Source organism: Pinus tabuliformis, chromosome 5_2 (genome assembly GCF_031772625.1).
Source record: "Pinus tabuliformis cultivar Carrire ecotype Pingquan chromosome 5_2, CPIR1, whole genome shotgun sequence".
NCBI lineage: Eukaryota > Viridiplantae > Streptophyta > Pinopsida > Pinales > Pinaceae > Pinus > Pinus tabuliformis.
Genome location: NC_142306.1, coordinates 577,538,905 through 577,546,255, shown reverse-complemented (window position 1 = coordinate 577,546,255; position 7,351 = coordinate 577,538,905). Strand labels below are relative to the sequence as shown.

The 7,351-nt window shown below is 34.8% G+C and overlaps 1 pseudogene; it reads left to right on the top strand.

The window, feature by feature from the left end:
- The first annotated feature begins 2,869 nt into the window (after positions 1–2,869).
- On the top strand, positions 2,870–3,567 carry LOC149160294 (proteasome subunit beta type-7-B pseudogene; annotated as a pseudogene).
- The last annotated feature ends 3,784 nt before the right edge of the window (positions 3,568–7,351 follow it).

Below are 7,351 nucleotides of genomic sequence, written 5' to 3'. Positions count from 1 at the left end.
ATAAATTGGGTTCTTTAGGGTTCAAGGTTAGGCCAACATTGAGTTATTGGCTCGCGAAGAGAGTAGGTATGGTGCAAAGTGAGGTTTGTACATGGGTATGGGAGGATAACAACTTTTCTTTCACTGACTCAAGCTGCACCCAATTGACAAAATATTTCTACCTAGGTGGGAGAGGATGACAACTTTTCTCCCAACCATTCAAGCTACATCCAATTGACTATAGAACCTTGAAACTTATTTGAATCTCTCTCTCTCTCTCTATATTGTCAACTCGTTGTAGCTTGAATGGTTGAAAGGATGAATTTTATATATTTTTGATTTTTTCAATGAGTTTCAAGGTTCTATTCTATAAATCTGCATATGCTCTTTGCTCTACGCTAGAGTGTTCTTTACATACTAGAAACATAGCCAAGTATTATTGTCTGGTCTCCAATTTTTGTTGGTAAAATACTAATAGTTCTAGCTTTTATTTAAGTATTTTGGCAAGAAATTGTGTAGTTGTGGTTTTGGGGTTTTGCATGGCATCTATGTATAGGTAAATGTGGCCCTAACTTGGCCTCTTTCTAATCGTATGTGTGTTTTTATCTCTCTCTTCTATGGGTGTCAAACCCTTTCCTAGGCTTCCAAGCCACCCTTATTCTTTGGGCTATCCTCTTTCTAATCGTATGTGTTTTTATCTCCCTCTTCTATGGGTGTCAAACCCTTTCCTTGGCTTCCAAGCCACCCTTATTCTTTGGGCTATGGCTTGAGCCAACTCTTCTCTCTTTGCGTTGTCCTTGTCATGTCTTTGTGATTTGCATGCTCTTCTCATTAACGTCAGTCCCTTGGCATTGTCATAAGATGTTTCAAAGGGGCACCTTTCATGGGGACCACACCTTGGTCAAGGTGTTTCACTCTTGAGTTCCCTTTGTTTCACTACAACCTTGCAACCTCATGTGGTGTTCACCTTCTATACCAAAACTCTCTTCCCAGACCTCTCAACCTTAAGAACACAACCCCTCTGAAACAATCTTTCTTTCTTAAAGGAGTATTGTTACATTGAATAGGAAACTATTTAACCAACCTCATTGTATCACATAGATAGTAGATAGAATGAGGCTACCACATGGAACAACCAAAAATTGGCGCCTTGTTGTACACACCTTGCCACGTTGGCTTATATCCACTTGCCTAGTCAACAAGAGTGCCATGTGGTTAGCCGAATGTTACAATGTCACTTATGAGTGATCTCCCATCAATGACATTTTGGTTTGTGATTATGATTTTCAAATGGGTGTAACTTGCCATTAGGAGTTATGATTTGAGTGATTTTTGTTTTTATGTTTTTTAAATATCTTACATAATTTTTCTTTCTCTAAGAATTGGGTTGGCAAGCTTATGCAAATTTTATTGTTTTCTTCTTGCCTTATGCAATTTTCACAAACACTAATCACACTGTTTAAAAACCTTTAGAAGGTATATGTTAAGCCTTTGGGCACCTTTTCAGTTACATTTTTTGAAAATGCATAAAATTTAAAGTACTTTTTATTTATGTTTTTAGTGTCATTTTACTGATAGATTTTGGTATGGCCAGTGCAAGTAAGATTCAAATTACAAATACTATGTATTTCTATTGGAATCTCCTTTGGAAATCTAAAATGGAGGATTTGTTGAGAGGTTAAAAACTTGATTGAGTCACCTTCGAAAGATAAATTGCACCCATGGATGCATTGAAGAGAGCCAAATGGGATAAGTAAAATGGTTTAATGCAAAGACCCATAGAGGTGACAATCTATAACTACTTGAAATTTCATTTTCTAAGGGGTTGATACTCTAGATAAAGCTTGGAAAAAACACAACAGAAGTGTTTGGTAAACACAACTAGCTTTGAGCCACCAAATTGAGAACTAGCTTTTTGCTTTTGGATCCTAATGATTTTACTTTCATTGAAGATTTTTCACTCTATTATAAGGGATTTTCTTAGTCTAGATATTGCTTATAGAATGCTCTATGATTCTATAACCTAGTAGCAAGATAATATTTTACATGATTGAGTTACTAGTTCTAGGAGTAGCCCTAAAAAAGCCTTAGTGGTACTACAAAAGCAAGACTCAAAACGTTCCAAGAAGCAACTTCCTTGCAACCATTGTTAGACAATTAATGCATTAGGGTTATGATGAGGAATATGAACAGTCATGGTGAGTCTAAGAGACCTTACAATATGAATCCAATGATCATGAACATTGTATATATATGTGTATCTTATTATTGAAATATGCATTAGGGTTATGATGAGGAATATGAACAGTCATGGTGAGCCTAAGAGACCTTAGAATATGAATCCAATGATCATGAACATTGTATATATATGTGTATCTTATTATTGAAATATAGTTAGTGCTTCTCTCATTTTGGGTACAATCCCATAGTGGTATTAGAATAGGGTGTTCATTCAATTCCATAATTCTTGTTGGTCAAAAACACCCTCTTCTTTTTTGACCTATTTGATTATCTGCACCTATTATATGTGGTATCTCCATGTAGAACCTATCTGGCAATCTGGATATGTTTCCACTGTTAGTGATTTCATTGGTTCTTGTTCCCTCTTGTGTTCATTGGTGATAGTGTTAGGAAGCCCTCATCGTAGAAACCCTTGTTTGCTTTATCTCTTCCACACCCTTTTGTGTGGCATCCCGTTTACATGCCCATCCACGACCTCTTGAATCTCTAGGGAAGATTCTTCTTCAATTCTTTATTTTCTACACAATTCAAACACTCAATTGGATTTAGGGTTTGTAAGGTGCCTAAATTCAATGAAATTTCTCTAATTCACAAAGCTTGGAGATATTATTTTGCATTTTATAGGGGTTTTGTTCTTGGCCTTGAAGCCATGGAAAATAACATGATCAAACTTTCTCATAAAGGCGACTTCAACTTTGATTTGTGTAAGAGAAAGGAAATGCACAGACAAATGGTGCTCAATTTCCTTCTTTTCATAAGACAAGACAACGATTGTAGGTCTCGTTTTTTGGGATACATTCTTGGAGCGAACACTCATGCATTAGAAGGTCCATTTGTTTGTGATAAGTATAGTGAAAAATTGCATTATTAGCATGAAACATATACTGTTGTAGAGTATCTGACACTGATATGGAAGTAGTGACATATATGGTTAGCTCCCAACTAAAGTTGCATCGTCATGTAACTGGTCAAGAATCGAGGGTTGTCATTGTTATTACTTTTCTCAAATCTCATCTTTACAATAACCAAGGCCATGTGAGTGCAACCATGATACTTGGTCATGTGGATTATCCAACACCACCTTCGCATACAATTTATCCCCACGGATTATCTGGTTCTCTACCTTTTACTTCAATGGATTCTACTTCTCTCGCTGCTATTGTTATGTTTGAATCAAGATACATAAAAGTTTTCCTTTTTGGTTCTTGCATTGTGATAATATACGAAGGAGTGTTTGTTCACTATCAGTGTGTCAAAGAACATCATGCGACAAATAATGGAAACTTGATATGGCTCATTTTCTTGGGCAGTTTCAATTGCATAAAAAATCAAATATTATTGGGATGACATATCAGATTTGGAGCTTTCTAGTTGTACATTAAATTAGTTATATGCAGAGTCAATTTCTTTGTTCAAAAATATGCTTTGGTAATGAGAGTGTCTTGAATATACAATAACTTCTAGGAGAATACTTTTGTGGTCTCTTTGTAAATTAGAGACATTGAGTGCCTATTTTATTCCCTTGAGGAGGCTATGTGTTGTCGGAATTGACTAAAGTAAAAATCATTTGACTCTAAAAGCATCAACACCACATTCACAATCATGAATAATAGCAAATTGCAAATAGTTTTTTTGTAAGCTTACTTGTACCTTTTCGAATTGCATTATAAGTGGGTGCATTTTTAGTAGAACTTGACATCCTCATCGAGTTAGCCACATGGAGGATCATATTTTTTGATTTTGATCCTTATGAGAACTATGGATTTTTTTTGTCTTCTCACCTTGTATCTGACAAGGGGGAATAATACTAGTGATTGATAGTTAGGCTTCTAGTTTTGAAGTTGTATCAATCAAGCATGTTAAAATGAGCCCGTACGATAGCTAGCATTGTAGTCAATAACCAAAGACTTGAGCTAGAGTTAGAGTCATAAGCATGAGTCAGTTTTTAGTCCTCTTGAAACCACCATTTGGTAGAAGACTTACAACCTTTGGTTGAAAACATTTCATGGTTATCTTCAAATTTCCATTTGCGAGCACTTCCAATCAACATAAGGTATCAACTTCTAGTTAAATTTGATAATGTTCCAAGAAAAAATTAGCTTTAGAGCCACGTTCCAGAGTTGGTGGTCAACCTTAAACCACCATTTAATATAAGACTTAGACTTATGCTAGCCATTAGGCTTTGTTCATCCCAAAAACACCAAATTCATAGATCCCATTTAACCATTGGAAGTGGTCCTCATATCTCCATTTGGACTCACAATAACCCCTTTGGATTAAGGGGAGAAATGTTGGACACTTAATTCATTAGGGTTATGGTGAGTTATATGAACCATCATTGGGAGTCCAAAAGACCTTTGAAGATGAATTGAATGGCCATGAACATTTTATTTACATGTGTATCTTATTAATGGAATGTAATTCATGCTTATCTTTCACACTGGTGTGTAGTCCAACAACTGCAAATTAAATAAGGGACTCAAACCCTTCAACTTTATCTTGCTCCCAATGTTGATAAAGGAACTAAGAAAAAAACTAATAATTATGACAAACATTGTAACTTTTGTGGATGGCATCTAGAAATGCATTATTTCAAGAAGACGGTGTTTGTTATAAGAGTGTTCTTGTGAACAACCACTAATACAAATGGGGCCAAAATCCGATGGATATTCATCAGATATGCAACTTATTGGTGTAGACAATCCGACACATTGGAGCTAAGCTACTCGTTGCTGACATTGTGTTGAATAGTCGACAATTTATTAAACGTCGAATATTCGATGGTACAAACGTTGATTATCTGACACAAAAATAGCCGAAATTGTCACGAAAAATTTGACGCTTTGAATTTTGTTTTGTGACGCTCACATCTGTCAGATATTTGACACAAAAAATGTTGGTAGAGCCGCCCACATGCGGAAAATATCTGATGAGACCCATGTTTCATTCCGTCGCCCTAGATGCCAAAATTGCGACACTTTGTTGCCGAGTATTCGCTGAGTTGTTAGTTTAGTCTGATGGGAACGTTTGATGGTGTGGCATCGGATAATCGAAAATAGACCTAGATCATGTGATGGCAGTGTTATCTCTCTGATGCTTCCTTCCGTCGGTATGGAGCAACAAGTTCGACGGTTTAGCATAAGATATTCGATTTTCTATTAAATTAGTTCGACGAGAGTTTTATATCTCAGACGCATCGTTCAATCAAGTTGGAGTAATCAGTTTGACGATTTAGCGTTGGACATTCGACGTGATAACATTTTTGTCCAATGAGAGTGTTATATGTTTGGCGCTTCGTTCCGTCAAATATCTGATGATTGTCCCGTCGGATAAGAGTCGAATATGTGACGACTTCAATGTACCATCGCATATCTGACGGGTGTGTGCACTAAAAAGATAATAATTTAACTACTTTACATGAGGTTTTCTTGCTTTCTTTGTGGCTCCATCATATTCATTCCAAAGGTGAAAGACCAACACCTCTATTCAATAATCCAACCACTATGATCAATAATTCATAAATCAAAATTACTCACAGTACATAGCAATGTAATTTTTGTGTTATTATTATTGGAGTGAAAGAGAACGATATCTCATCATTTTTTAGATTTTCACCCCAAAGCCAACTTTTGAATTCACAAACAATGATGAATCCCTTATGACTCATCCCTATATTATAATTGTTATACATATAAAATTATACATAACACACTCCCACAAACAACAAAGTTCACAAAAATGAGATGATCTATATTGTCTTGATGCTCTCAAAAGAAATCATGTTAACATGGAAGGGAATTTTTGCCACTTTGAGTAAGTTTGGTAAGTTTGGATAGTCATCAAACTCAAAGTTTCAAGTGATTAAGCAATGCTCTGGATCAAAAAATTTAGAAACTTTTTGCTAGATTTTTGAAGTGGCTTAAAAACCAAGAGTTGAAATGGTTTCTATAAAACAAATTGTGAGGCCTTCCTCTGCAATACAATCCTAATTCTTAATTAGGTATGCAATTCACTACTATTATTTTTTTCCATGATATCTACATGCATAATGTTCTCTTGTATTATTCTTCACAGTTTTCTCTATTGAACTAGAGTTATGAGCTTCTCTAAGGCACATAAGTAGTTTTCATGCCTAATGGATGCATCAATATACCATGAGGAGATTTTCTATGTAAAATAGGATGCTTAGAGTTTTTTTAAATGGTTGGTAGGTGCAAAGATGATATACCATTGGAATAAGATGGAATTTGTTCCACACTAATACTCTCTCCTTTTGTATTTAAGAGTCTAGGAAGTGACCCATTTTAACCTCTTAATAATAAGCACATAGGTTCCTAATAAATGTGAGTAGAAGCATAAATATTGCAATGCTAATATTATAATGAGAGAGAATAGTATCACATAACTCACATACCTATATGCTAAAGCAAACCTACAGTCTATAATGAACTTCAATTGAACAAAGTTTTTGATGTATGATTTGTTAGGCCAAAAAAACCACAATATGTGATGTTTTATGGCTTGATACCATCAAAGAGTCAGGGGAAGTGAAATCATTAATTTTTGGTGTAGAGATTATTAATGTGGAAAGAACCCCAACACCCAAAAGGTCAATTTCAAATTAACAAGCCTTTTTGTGTATACTGCACTATCTCAAAACAATCCCAATATGTAAACCCTGAATAGTTAGTATTGCCAAATGGTTAGGCACATGCTATTGTGATAAGATAATTTGCAACATCACATCAACATTGACCATAACTCAAACAACTTTTAATGTTGTGTTAAGAAAGTTTGCAACATCACGTAAACACTAACCATAACCCAAAAACATCTCACAACATATACATAAAAAAATATTAACAATATTAATATTAAAACTAATATTATCATTAAATTATAAGTTTCAAAATATATCAATCTAATAAAACCATTGATAATGCTACTAAAACTAAATGTAACTTTGAACAACCATATTTATGAAGCATAATGGCTAGTAAAGATAGATTAGGAGACCCGGGGGAGTGAGTGTCTAATAACATAAGATTCTAATAAATAGATAGCCACCCATAGATAAAAATGACTTATAACATATAGTATTGCAATATTTATATTGTTAAATTTATATTTA